We start from the raw sequence: 14,954 nt of genomic DNA on the forward strand, positions 1-14,954 counted from the left end.
GGCTCCCAAGGACTCCCAAGGGACAGTACACTTGTTTTCTTTCACACCTCTCTGTAAGTCCACGAGTTAGGGGAGCAGGTGGGCTCAAGGAGGACCAGCACTGTATACTGCACTATGAAGACTGCAATGGGACCAGAGAAAACAAAGCACCAAATTGAGTTTCATGACGTCTTTAAGAATGACCTGTGGCTCAGTTATTTAAGCATCTGACTTTGGCTCACGTCACGATCTCAGTATCCTGGGATGGAGCCCCGTGTCAGGTTCCTTGCTCATCAGGGAGTCTGCTTGTCCCCCTGTCCCCTCCCCACTCATACTATCTCTCAGATAAATAAATAAAACCTTTTAAAAAATGACCTTTGTCCAATTTTTATTTGGTGCTTCTCTGTTTTCCAATGGATCGTTTGAAGAATGAATACAATTCAAGGATACGTCTCTTTCTCACACTTCTCTCTCCTTCTACTAATTTTATTTTATTTTTCATGAAGATCGAAGTGTTTTTATTTTTTTAATTCAAGTTCAATCAGCCAGCATATGGGACATCGTTAGGTTTTGATGCAGTGTTCCACGATTCATTAGTTGTGTATAACACCCAGTCCTCCTACTAATTTTATTTATTTTTTAAAAATACTTTTATTTATTTATTTGACAGACAGAGATCACAAGTAGGCAGAGAGGCAGGCAGAGAGAGAGGAAGGGAAGCAGGATCCTTGCTGGGCAGAGAGCCCGATGCGGGGCCTGATCCCAGGACCCTGAGATCATGACCTGAGTCGAAGACAGAGGCTTTAGCCCACTGAGCCACCCAGGCGCCCCCTCCTACTAATTTTAAATGGGGAATGATTACATCCAAAACTGTGGCCATCTCAGAAGCAGCGTCGTATAGCAGAAACATTGTGAGGTTTAGAGCAGCCTGGAGTGTGAATTCCAGCCCCACTCACCTGCTGAGTGGCTTGAAACAAGTCAGAGAAAACCCCTTTGTTGGCTTATTTTATTTCCTGTTGCCCCTGGAATATATCACCACAAACTTGCCTTAAAACAATGCACATTTCTTCTCTTATAATTCTAGAGGTCAGAAGTCCGAAATCACCTTCGCTGGGCAGGAATCATATGTTGGCAAGGGCACAATCCCCTCGGAGGGCTGTAGGGTGATTCCTTTTCTTGGTCTTTCCAGCTCCGAGTGCTGCGTTCCTTCTATTGCTTGGTTCTTGGCCCCTTCCTCTGTCTTCAGGGCCAGCCGCATACCATCTTTCTTCACTGGTCACAATGCCTTCCTTCCTTCTGCCTCCCTCTTGTAGGAACATTTGCGATTGCATTTAGAGCCCGTCGGGATACTTTAAGGTTTCATTTCAAGATCTCTGATCGTGTCAGCAAAGTCCATTTTGCCATGTAAAGTAGCATTCACATGTCCTAGGGGTTAGGGCACGGACATCTTTGGGGGCCATTATTCAGCCTGCCATATTTGTCTGTTAAGTGAAGACAATAATCCCTCTCTTCTAAAGGACACAAAATTTGAAAAAGGTAACATTTGTGGAAGTACCCAGAGTGGAAGTCAACAAATGTCACTGAGTCTGGAAAAGGGAGGAGCTCTCCTCCTACTGGCAGGGTTCTACCCCAGTTGGACCCGACGAAGAACAATGGAGCCTGGATTGATGTGGGCTGGGGCACGCTCCGGGAGGCTGAGGTGGCTGTAGGGCCAATGGTCTTGGACACTGGATGACTCCAGGAGCAGGCTCAGAGGAAGGCAGAAGGTGCTTCTAGAAAGGGACCCAGACGCTCATAGCCAGGAAAGACCGGGCTTTATGACTTCCCTTGGAGCAGGACATGGCTCTGTGTCTCCCAAGGGGGAAGCTTATTATTTTATTGCTTAGAGACTGGATAGCACCTGGTTACCCCATCACGCCAGGATGTGGCAGGCCAAACTCTCCCATCGGGAGTCTTAATGCATTGGGGGCCCAAGTCCCAGCCCCAGCCCCAGCCGCAAACATCATCTTCCTTCTGCTGGATGGGGCTGGGTGACCATCAGGTAGTTGTGATGTTACACGGGGAGAGAAGACATCTTTTGCTTTATGAAGGTGGTAAGGATATGTACTCAGTGGGCGACTGACCTTTACTTCATCCTTTTTCCCCGTGAAGTTTTATTATCCTGGAGAATGAGATTACTCCTCAGCATCCCCTGGGCAGGGGCTGGGGCCAGTGTGTGTAGACAGGAATCATCACCACCCCTCTGGCCTCTGGGGGACAGCTGCCTGTGCGCGGGGGGTAGGTGTGCTGCTGGAGGAGAAGCCAGGAGAAGGGCACGGCCTCAAGGAGGGCTCTTGCAAGGAAAGCTGCTGGTCCTCAAAGTCCAGCCGGGAGCTAAGGAGTGGCCGTGGGGCTTCTGCTTCGTAGGGAAGAAGCACGATGCATTCGTTACTTGTGGAATTGCTTGAGCCGACGGATACTCTTTGGGTCACCACAGGAGGGTAAGAGGAGGCAATAGGTGCACTCTGTCTCTCCTTGCCTTTCCAGGTGCTTTCTGAGACTTCCCTCTTCTGATTCACCTGGTAATGCAGGGGTGGGGGTGGGGGGTGACTGCACTGGAGCCTAAGAGTACTTCGTGCTTCATAGGAACGGGGCCCAGGGAGCTCGAGCGACTGCTCAGTCACATAGCGTAGGGGGCCAGCCTGCACCCAGGGCTCTGTTCGCGACACCAAGAACTAGGAAGTTGCCGGCTTCTGACCCTCTCTCATGGGTTTATTCCTTCTGAAGACCATTTCTTTTCCTTTTCCCAGAGCCACCTTGTTGAGGTGTCTGGTGACCAGCTGTCACAGTTTGCTTGGGACTGGGGGGTCTCCTGGACTGGGGATTTCCAGTTGTTGTTGATGTTATTTTAAGATTTTATCTGTTTATTTGAGAGAGAGAGTGAGCAAAAGAGAGCATGATCAGGGGTGGGGAGGGTCAGAGGGAGAGGGAGAAGCAGACTCCTCACTGAGCAGGGAGCCTGATGTGGCGCTTGATCCCGGGACTCCAGAATCATGACTGGCGCCGAAGGTAGATGCTTCACCGACTGAGCCACCCCGGAAGCCCTCATTTCTAGTTCTAGAACTGGGAATGTCCTGGGCAAATTAGGATGAAATTGTCACCCTACATAAGGCCTCCCACTGGCACAGAGTCACCTGGCCAGAGGGGACTTAAGGAGGAGCGTGGCTGTGTCTGGGCTTCTCTAGCACACAGTCCTGTGAACTGCCAAGGTCCTTTTGGGAAAATAGAAGGCCCTCGAAGTATTTAAAACCAACGGAAGTGGCACCTGGGTGGCTCAGTGGGTTGGGCCTCTGCCTTTGGCTCAGGTCATGATTGCAGGGTCCTGGGATCGAGCCCCACAATGGGCTCTCTGCTCAGCAAGGAGCCTGCTTCGCATCCCCACCCCCACCTGCCTCTCTGCCTACTTGTGATCTTTCTCTCTCTGTCAAATAAATAAATAAAAATCTTAAAAAAACAAAACAAAACAGTGGAATATCATACCGGGGATTGGCGGGGAAACTGAGAAGCCAAGTAGGGACCATCACACAATTCTGAGTTTAGCAACAGCAGACACTGTGACCATCCCTTGGCTGCCGGGACAAAAGGAGGGGGTAGAGCTGCTGGACCCAAGGGTTGAGGTCACCGTCAGAAGCCAGAGCCATCAGAGGCCTGACCTGTGGAAGCTGGAGCCATGGAAGAGCCCGGCCACTGGTGGAAGCACTGGGGCTGGGCACAGGGAAGGAAATGCACTGGATTCTCCCTACTTCTTGTCCTCTGATCTCCTACCAGGACTTTCTCTTCTTTTTGTGGAAGGTCCTGGGGGTGTGGACTGTAAGCTAAGGCTGGCCCGTTGGCCAGGATTCCTGTCCTGGGGTAGAGAGACTTCTTCACACGTTGGCCTCATTGCTGACACATGCGTTTGGAACCAGTCCCCCGTGACAATCAGCATTTCGATCAAAGCAGCTCAGAATCATCAGACGCAGAAGCTGGAAGGCATCTCGAAGGTCATCCATGCAGAGTGGGGACAGAAACCTGGACTGAGGATGGAGGGCTAGTGGTGTCAGCATGGGACCAGAATGGGTCCTTCTGCCGCAGGCTGCCTCTGCCCTGAGGCCCGCAGGTAGGCAGGAGGCTCTGGTCCCCCTTCCCTGGGCACCGATGGAGTGAGCTATACCCAGTCCTCCTCTGGCAACAGTGGGGACCCCGGCTTGAGTCACCTAGCCCTAGGAGGCTGATGGGAAAGAAGGAAAATCTTTTCAGAAAAACAAATATGGCTGTATATTCTGCTTCCCCCTTTATCCAGAACAACGACAGGAGGGAACACGGAAAAATTCAGTGCTTTGATTTCCTGGGATGGTGGGACTGAGAATTGGAATTTAAAAATTCTTCTTCCCTTTTGTTCTCCAGTAACATTACATTGCTTTAACAGACTGTGTGTTGTAATGCACATACTACGTGTGTTCTACCATTTAGTCATTTCGTAAATGTTTATTAGGTGCCTAATATTGAGCGAGGCAGGCACAGTTGGTGTTCTCTCCGATATTACCATTTGGGTACCAGGAATTGGAGTGGGCATGGTGTCTCCCTCTGCCTTCATCCTCTCCCCACCACCTTCCCTGATTCTCAAGCCCCACCACCCCAGGAGGGACACCGCTGTGCTGTGGATGGTAATGATGGTGTCTCTTCCACTCCTGCCCCTACCTGCTCTGGCAGGAACCCCAAGCCCTTCACAAAGCTCACCTCCAGCTGTTTATTTATACATCGCAACAAGTGTAACTCACGTCATTCTTCTTTAGCTGAATTTCACTCCTACTTTGAGCCCCTGTCCTTCCATGTCATTTTAGGGTCCCATGTTTTCCCTGGGGGTTATATATGTTTTGGGGACTTTGATGTGCCAAGGTATGGGTGGGGGTCTGTCACTTTCTTGCCGATGTCCATGAACATGTCCATGGTTGCTGGTCCACACTGGTGGCCAGGAGTCTCTCCCCTGCTAGAAGCTCTGTGCAGTCCATCGCTCTGTTTCCTGTCCCCATGTAGGTATGCAGGATCCTGCTACTGCTTCTGCCCTGCAGTGGGGGCCGAGGACCCTTCCTCTGGCAGTTTTTCCTCCTCTGAGCCTGGGAGGCCCAGGACTTCCCTGCTAGCAGATTCCACAAGGACATTTGTCCTGGGATGGGGGGGGGGTGTAGGGCCCTTCTCATTGGGACCCACCAACATTTAAGACATTTATTTGTCTTAGATGTTTGTTGCCTTTGTCCCTTTTCCCACTCCAGTGGGATTTACCTAGGTGGGCACACTTCTTGACTGGGTGTTCTTTCAAATCTTTTATCTAGGAATTGGCCCTTTCCGTGTCTCTTGGAAACTCAAAACCAGAAGATTTTCTTTCTTTTTTCGAAAGATTTATTTATTTATTTGAGAGAGATAGAGAGTGCAAGCATGAGCTGGGGGAGGGGCAGAGGTAGAGGGGTAAGGAGACTCCCTACTGAGCTCAGAGCCCCATGAGGGGCTGGATATCACCACCCTGAGATCACAATTCAAGCTGAAATCAAGAGCTGATTGCTTAACCGACTGAGCCACCTAGGCACCCCCAAACCATAAGATTTTCCTTTATTGCATCCCTTCCCTGAGAAATGGGCCCCGAATGCTTCCTCTAAAGTTTGAAGGGAGGAAGAGACGGCCAAAGGTACAAGGAAATGGTGGGTAAGCCGTTGTTTCTCCTTTCAGTAAAGTTGTCCTGCCATCTGATACATATCTAGATCTAGACCTATGGATGATCAAAATTCTAATTGTAAGTGAGGATCTCTGTTGATGGATTATGGATGATTTTATTTTCTTCTTTTTAATTAGCTATATTTTAAAATTCTACACATGTTCGTTAGATGATCTCATCCGTAATGGTACCTTTAAACGCCATCCCTAATGTGCCAGTCCTCCCTGTGTTCGTGTCTACGGCCTCAACTTCATTTCTGGGCTCTGGTTGTATCCGCACTTCGAGGTCTCCCAGGCCTCACTGATTTAAAAGTCTAAAATGGAAATCTTGAATCTGCATTCTCCCACTCTTGTCCAAAAAATTCAAAAAGTGCTCTTTCCTTTTTTCATCTCAGGAAAAGTCACCTCAAATCTCTCAAGTCAGACTTTTTTGAGTAATCCTTGACCCCCATCCTCTTCCCACGACGTTCTATCCATTTGTAGCTGATCTACCTTTCCCTCCAAAATGCACTTCGCAGCCCCATCCCATGTGGGCTGTCGCCACCCGGCTGCGCACCAATGTCATCTCCGACTTACATGAACTTACAGACTCCCCCCCCCACTTTGGGCGGAGTTTTCTTCATTGATTACCAGGAGATTGGGTGGTTATTACCAATGTTGAGTCAACAGATCCCCAAGGTTTCCCACCTTGGGACACCCTGGAGGCTGTTGTGAGAGCATCCGTCTTTGTCGCAGACCAGGGCTTCAATGGCAAATGTCCTTATGACCTTTCTTTTTTGGTTCCTATCTGGGAAGTTTGCTTTCTGTGGACCTTACCAGAAGTGGCCCGGCTGTCCTGATCAGTCACCGCAGTAGACTTCGCTGGCTCAGCTCTGGGGGGCCCTGGAGGACGGCTGCTTGCATCATCTCTTTGAGGTCTGCCCAGGGTGTCCGCAAGTCAATTGCTCATGCGCGAGGGGGTCTGAGCTTAGGTGGCTCCAAGCACGCTTCTGACGCAATGGAAACCCAGCAACTTTTCCACAGGAAGATATTCATCCTTCTTCAATTCTTGTTTCCTTCTTGCACTTCTTCCATCTGGGGTTATTTTTCTTTTGCTTCTTGATACTGATCTGCTGGTGGCGAATGCTCTTGCTTTTTGTTTGTTTCCTTTCATGTCCCCAAATATCTGTATTTCACCATCGTTTTGGAAGGATATTTTCCATGAGTAGATGATCTAGGTTTCTCTTTTGGCAAACTGGTCATCACACTATGGTCTGGCCTCCACTGTGACTTTGGAGAATTCAGTTGATTGTATCTAGGGCTTCTTTAAAGGCAATCTCTTTCTTTCTTTTAAAATTTTATCTTATTCAAATTTAATTAATTAACATTATGTATTATTAGTTTTAGAGGTAGAGGTCAGTGATTCATCAGTTGCATGTAACACCCAGTGCTCATTACATCATGTGTCCTCCTTAATGCCCAACACCTAGTCACCCCATCTTGCACACACCTCCCCTCTAGCAACCCTTAGTTTGTTTCCTAGAGTTAAGAGTCTCTTATGGTTTGTCTCCCTCTCTGATTTCATCTTGTTTTATTTTTCCATCCCTTCCCCTATGATCCTCTGTTTTGTTTCTTAAATTCCACATATGAGTGAAATCATATGGTATTTGTCTTTCTCTGATTGACTTATTTTGCTTAGCATAATACCCTCTAGTTCCATCCATGTCATTGTAAATGGCAGGATTTCATTCTTTTTGATGGCTGAGTAATAATATTCCATTATGTATATATACCACATCCTCTTTATCCATTCATCCGTCTATGGACAGCTGGGCTCTTCCTGTAGTTTTGCTGTTGTGGACAGTGCTGCTATAAATATTGGGATACAGGTGTCCCTTTGGATCATTAAGGCATCTATTTCTTTCCCAGCCTCCCCCCTCTCTATTTCTCTTTTATTTTCTTTCTTTCTTTCTTTCTTTCTTTCTTCCTTTCTTCCTTTCTTTCTCCCTTCCTTTCTCTTTTCTGAAAATGAGGATTTCTTTTTCATTGTCCTGCTTGGTTAAGATTCATTTGTTTTCTTGACTCTGTGGATTCTTGAGTGTCTCTCATCAGTTTTGGATAACTATCATTTTATATATTCAAACATTTCTTTATATATTCAAACATTTCTATTTACTCCTTCTGATACTTCAATTAAATGTATATTAGGTTTACTCACTATATACCCTATTATCTTCTCTTCTATCTTTGTAATCTTTTTGGCTCCCCATATATAATCTCGATAGTTTTTTCTGCTTTAGTTTTAGGATACAAATTCTCTCTTCAGCTATGTCTAATGTGTGGTTAAACTACCCACTGTTTCCTTAATTTTAACTAGTGTATTTTTCACATCTAGACACTTTTCTGAGTTCTTTAAAAAAAAACATTTATTTATTTATTTGACAGAGGTACAGAGCACAAGTAGGCAGAGAGGCGGGCAGAGGGAGAGGGAGAGGGAGAAGCAGACTCCCCGCTGAGCAGGGGGCCTGATGTGGGACTCGATCCCAGGACCCTGAGATCATGACTTGAGCCGAAGGCGGCCGTTTAACTTACTGAGCTGCCCAGGTGCCCCTGAATTCTTTTTTTTTTTTTTAAATATCAATTGTGACCCTTTTAACAGTTTCTAGTTCCTTGGAAAAGCTTTCCAGGTTTTTGATTATTTCTTTGAATGTAGTAGCCAGTTATTTTAATCTGTGTCTAGTAATTCATATATCTAAAATCTTTGTATTTCTTTTGTCTCTTGGCTTCACTCATGGTATCATGTTTTCTTGTATATCTGGTTGTCTCTAAATATGGCCAACTCCAGTTATTTCTGGGCATGTCCAGAGAATACACGACATGGGTCCATGAATATAACCTTTCCAGCTAACCACTATAGTTTTCCTCTCCTGTCCTGGTAGCCCTTAGTCACATTGAAGGAAAGCCCTCTGTTATTTACAGAACTCTGTGAAATTATCTCATTTTGGCCTTCAATGAAAGTTGCCTCCTACAGGTCAATGCTACTTTCTCAGACAACCAAGACCACTCCTGTATGTTGTATCAAAATGCTGAGGAGTTCTCAGAGGGCCAGAACAATTCTGCATCCTCTGAGTTTCTCAGAAAGCTGAGGTCACACAACCGTCTGTGCAGGAGCGACAGGTGGAGGTGGGCCGCTAAGCTGGTTGGACCAGTATTTCATATTTTGGGTGAAAACAGTTCCTGTGGCTTCATCCCATAGGGACAAATATCTGTTCACAAGAATCAGAGTAGACTGTAAATATAATGGCCCCTCCCCTTTGATGATAGGGATTATTTATTTTTTTTTAGGGGGTGGCCAAGCTTGTCAACCTAACTTTTCCTTCCTTTTAGGTGCTCACCTGAGCTGCTTGGTCCATACAAATTAGCTTCTGGGTGCTCACTACATACTCTGCCAGATATATTCAGACATACAAGGATAGGGGAGCTGGTGTAGGGGTGGGGGAGTGGGAGGATTTGAGTTGGGGAGAGCCACAGCTTGTCTTTATAAATCACCATTTATAAATCTTGTAAAATCCTGCAGCACACACACATACACACTCGCATTCACTCACACTCACACACACACTCATCTATTTTTGGTCTATGTGCCTTCAAGCTCTTTTTCAGGAAAGCACATGAACTCTTTTCGAGTCCCCAGGTTTTGCTTGGTAACTTTCCTATAGCTATACTCTGAAAGTCCCTGCTGCCTTACTTCCAGTCTCTGAGCACGTGCTGCCCCAGGCCTGCCTGCTCGGCTTCTGGTTTCACCTCAGTGGACCATGAGTCAGCTGTGAACTTGTGGAGGAAGGGCTCAGGGGCACCCCTTCCCGACCCTGGGCACTTAGGCCCAAGTCCCTGGAAGTGTTCCCACCAGAGTTCCATTCTCTGTGCCCTTCCCTTGAGACCCATGCCCCGCCTCCCTAGAGATGGAGGTTACTCCATTTTTATTGATAGGATGGGACTCCATCATTCTAATATCATCTGCATGTCTGAGGGATTACATTTTACACCCTATGAGAAACACAGTAGCTTGTCATGATGAACGATGTTACTGTGAATAATGAAGTTTTAGGCTGAAACTCTATTCTAAGAATCAGTAAATTTCCCTAGTCTTCTCTATTTCCTCCCAACCCCTCCCCTGTTAAATTTAGGTTTCACAAGTCATGAATCATTGTGGTTTTACTCCTGAGTAGAATTGGCTTTTTTCTTTCTTTCTTTTTTTTTTTTTTTTTTTTTTGCTGTTATTGCATTGCCAACTGATGAAAGAAATAAAAAGGAATTTGATTAATTAGCACTGTGACATGATCTTAAAATCTCAAAAATCTTGAAGACAAGATGAACTATAACTATTCAAAGTTGCTTGAATGTTCAAGTAGGAAGAAACCTGTGGGACATCAGCCTGGTCCTTTTGTAGGACCAGAAAGAAAACCAAGACCCAGAGGGGGAAAGTGGTTTGCCCAAGGTCACACAGCAGGTAAATGGTGGCCATGGTGCTAGAGTCCATGTGTCCTGACCTCAGACCAGCAGCTTCACTTGTGGTTGGAGAAAATGGAAAAACAGCTTGTGTTTGAGTTTCTGTATCCTGCCAGGACAAAGATCTTTATTCTATGAACATTTAGCATTGCTATGTGTACGTTGTGATATGTTTCATAATTATTTTCTCTAAGAGCTCAGTGTATTTTACATATAGGATTCCATTATTTGCCATCTCAGTCTTGGAAGCATCTGAAGGGATCCTATTGTCCAGGGAGAAAATTGGATGTTTTGAGCAGTGAGTGGGTGGTTCAAGGCTCCTGGGGACCCTGTCCTCATCTTATTATGCATTACAGACCTCCCATTCATTCTCTCAAGTCATTCCACAGACATCGTATTTATTGAGCACCTACTGTGTGCCAAGAGCTGGAAATAGGGTGGTAGCAAAGCAGAAAAAGCCCCACCCTCACAAAGGGGAGAGAAACAATAAACAAGCAAACAATCAAATTTGTAACATATTGCCAAGTGTGGGAAGATCCACAAACAAAAATCAAATGCAAGAGGCTGCTATTGTAGAGGTCCCCCCAGGCAGAGGGGAGGCAGGTGGGTAAGTCATGGGAACATTCCAGGTGGAGGGAAGAGTGTCAGCTGGAAGACCAGAAAGACTAGAATAGAGGGAAGAGGGAGAAAGCCGTTGGGAATGAGGTCAGAGGTGGGGCTGGGTCAGATCAAGCTGGTGTGCAGGAAACATGGTACGGGTTGGACTTGAAACAAATAACATAACGCTTACCATCTTAATCATTTCTAAATGTACACTTTTCAGTAGTGTTAAGTATATCCACACTGTTGAGCAACTAGTCTCCAGACTCTTTTTGTTTTACAAAACTAAAACCCAGTCCGCATTAAACAGCAGCTCCCATCCTCCCATCCTTCCTCCCACAGCCCCATCCTCCCTCCGCAGCATTCTACTTTCTGTCTCTATGGATTTGACTCCCCTTGAGTAACATACCTCATATACATAGAATCGTTGTATTTGTATGTCCTTTGGTGTCTGGCTCTTTTTCACTTCGCGTTACGTCCTCAACGTCCTTCCATGTTATAGCATGTGTCTGAATTTCTTTCCTTTTCAAGACTGAATATTATTCCACTGTATGTGTTGCCACATTTTGTTTATCCATTCATCCGTTGTTGGACACTTGGGTTGTTGCTTCCATCTCTTGGCTATTTTGAATAATGCTCATCTGAACATGAGCATGCAAATATCTCTTGGAGGCCCTGCTTTAAATCTTTTGGGTACATATTCAGAAGGTAGAATTGATGGATCATATGGTAATTCTTTAAAAAAAATTGTGTATGGTGAAGAAATCTTTACACATTCTTAAAAAAAATAACGCACCATACTATTTTCCATAGTTGCTGTAACATTTTACATTCCCACAGTGAACCAGGGTTCCAATTACGCTACATGCTTTCCAACACTTGTCATTTTCTGATTTTTTTGGTAGGAGCCATCCTAGTGGGTATGAGGTAGTTTCTCATGTGGCTTTCATTTGCAGGTGTTGGATTTTATTCTAAGAACAGTAGGGAGCATTCAGAGGATTGGAGGTAGGCTTGGGGGCAGGGGCAGAGTGTGTTCAGACTCAAAAGAATCCCATTGGTTGCTCTGTGGAGAAGAGATGATGAGAGACCCAGTGATGGCTTGGGAAGGACTGATAGTCTGGACAAAGATGAGAGTAGAGAAGGTAGGAAGTTGTTAGGTCTGCACTTTGAAGGTAGAGTTGACAAGTTTTGAAAATGGATTGGATGTGAAGTTTGAGAAAAAGAGAGAAGTCAAGGATGACTACAGATTTTTGGCCTGATAAGAAACGGCAACTCCATTAGCTGAGATGGGGACTAGTGGAACAGAATAGGTTTCAAGTAGGGAGGGAAATCAAAACTTGTTTTTAGAATATGTTACATTTGTAAAGGCACACTTTAGAGATTCAAGTGGACATAGACTGAGGTACCTGAAACTCAGAGAGAGAGAAGGCTGGGCTGGAGTTGGGATTTGTGGGTCATTATGTATATGGGATGTTCATCCGTGGAGATCCAATGAGATTGTCTAGGGCAGGGTCAGCAAACTATGGCCCATGGGCCAAATCTAGCCTTCTGTCTAGTTTTGTATGTATTTTTATATTTTTGGCCAGATAAGAATAGTTTTTCACATGTTTGAATGTTGGAAAAGTTTTTTTTAAAGGAATAGTATTCATCATTTCTTTTTTTATTTTAATTTTTATTATTTTTTGAAGATTTAATTTATTTATTTGGCAGAGAGAGAAAGAGAAAGAGAGATCACAAGTAGGCAGAGAGGCAGGCAGAGGGGGGGGGAAGCAGGCTCCCCACTGAGCAGAGAGCCCAATGTGGAGCTCAATCCCAGGACCCTGAGATCATGACCTGAGCCCCAGGCAGAGGCTTTAACCCACTGAGCCACCAGGCATCCCAATATTCATCATTTCTAATGGCTAAATTAGAAATTTTTTTTCTGATGTTTGCATCAGCTTTTGCATCAACATGGATGGGACTGGAGGAGATTATGCTAAGTAACATAAGTCAAGCAGAGAAAGTCAATTATCATATAGTTTCACTTATTCGTGGAACATAAGGAATAGCATGGAGGACATTAGGAGAAGAAGGAAGGGAAGAATGAATGGGGGGACATCAGAGGGGGAAATCAAAGGGGGGAAATCAGAGACAAACCAAGAGAGACTGTGGACTCTGGGAAACAAACTGAGCGTTTTAGAGGGGAGTGTGGTGGGGAGATGGGTATTAAGGAGGGCACATATTGAATGGAGCACAGGGTGTTATATGCAAACAATGAATCATGGAACACTGCATCAAAACTAATGATGTACTGTATGGTGACTAACATAATAAAAAACAATAATAAAAAATAAAAGAATAATATTTTGTGACACATGAAAATTACATGAAATTCAAATTTCAGTGTCCATAAATAAAGTTTTATATGAAGCCAGGTATGCTTATTCTTTTATGTATTGTCTATAGTCACTTTCTTATTCTGAGCGGTGAGGAAGGGAGGGAGGGAAGAAAGAGAAGAGGTGCCAGGATTGAGGCCTGGGGAGAGCCTGTCAAGGGTGCCAAGATGGTGCCTTCTCTGTGAGCAACAAAGTCCAGGGACGCAGCAGGCCAAGACAACTTGCCTCTGGTCCCAAGGCTGGCTTAGCATCTTGTGGATGGTGAAGTCAGAATGATCCATGAAAGGCATGTCCATTATAGAGAGCCATATAAAACAGCTGACTTTCAAACATGTGTTCCTTACCATCTTCATTTCCTAGGTCTGCTGTAACAAATTACCACAGACTGGGTGTAAAACAATGGATCTTTGTTCTTTCGTTGCTCTAGAGGATGTAAGTCTGAAGTCAGAACGGTTATGCCCCTGACAAAGACTCTAGGCAAGGATCCTAGATTGAAGCTATCAGTTTCCAATGGCTGGTTGCAATCCCTGGTGTTCTTTAGCTTATGAACTGTACTGCTCCAACCTCTGTCTCTATCAGCACCTGCCTTCCTCCTGTGTCTAAGTTTCCTCCTCCTTCTAAGGACAGCAGTCATTGAAAAGGGCCTACTCTAATCCAGTATGACCCCATTTTAACATGATGGTTTCTGCAAAGACCCTATTTCCAAATCACCTGTTACATTTACTGCTTCCAGGGGTTAGGACTGTAACATAATTTTAGGGGAGACAAAATATTATCCATACACTGGCACACCCAGGTATCACATGGTTCAAACTAAGAGTGCTTGGTTCTTGAGATTTTTTTTTTTGAAAGAACACAATCAAGTGACTAATCTAGGGGAAAGAAAAAAGAAATAAAAGCCCCAGTATTGGTTTTTAAGATTGGTTTTTAAGAGTGGTATTTCATTTCCTCCCATACCCCTACTGCTTTGGGGCATGCTGGCTCTCTTACCATGGGCAGGTTTAGAGAGAGAGTAACACTAATGTCTCTGATGTCACCACTGAGCTCAGACAACCTACGGTGGAGCCTTGCGTGTTTAGGGCAGAGAATCTTTGCCGAGGATTTCAAGGCATGGGGACAAGATACCATGTCAAGAGGCTTTGACAAGTCAGGACCCCTCATCCCCATGAGTATCAGTTTCTTCTCCTATAGGAGTTCAAGAGCCACAACCCCATCTCCTATAGAGCATGAGGGAAAATCTGAGGACTTGTACCTGGCAAGCTAAAGGATTTTACTGGATTGCAATTCAGATGCGGCTCACAAGGACTATCCTGCTTTGGCACCAGTCTCTCCAGAGTGGAGCCCGAAAAACGTGATGCTGTTTCCAGATGAGGCAAGCCTGACATCATAGAATGACTCATAGCTTGAAACTTAACATTTAATCTGTTGTAGATCAAATTTTGTGAATTTGGAAAATTGCTGGATAACTCTTTTTGGTCTCCCTTTTTCCCCGAGTTGTGGTGAAATACACACAACATGAACTTTTTCATTTTAACCACTTCAACGCGTATAATTAGTGGCATTAAATACCCTCTATTTCCAGAAGTTTCCATCACACCCAACCGAAGTGCTATACCCATCAAGTGGTAACTCACCATTTCTGCCACCTACAGCCTCAGGCCACCACAAATCTGTTTTCTGTTTCCTTGGATTTGCCTGTTCTGGACATTGCATATAAATGAAATCATACAATATGTGGCCTTTTGTGTCTGGTTTCTTTCACTTAGCACCATGTTTGCACGTTTC

Source organism: Enhydra lutris, unplaced genomic scaffold, assembly GCF_002288905.1.
Source record: "Enhydra lutris kenyoni isolate GAN:26980312 unplaced genomic scaffold, ASM228890v2 scaffoldscaffold43, whole genome shotgun sequence".
Taxonomy (NCBI): domain Eukaryota; kingdom Metazoa; phylum Chordata; class Mammalia; order Carnivora; family Mustelidae; genus Enhydra; species Enhydra lutris.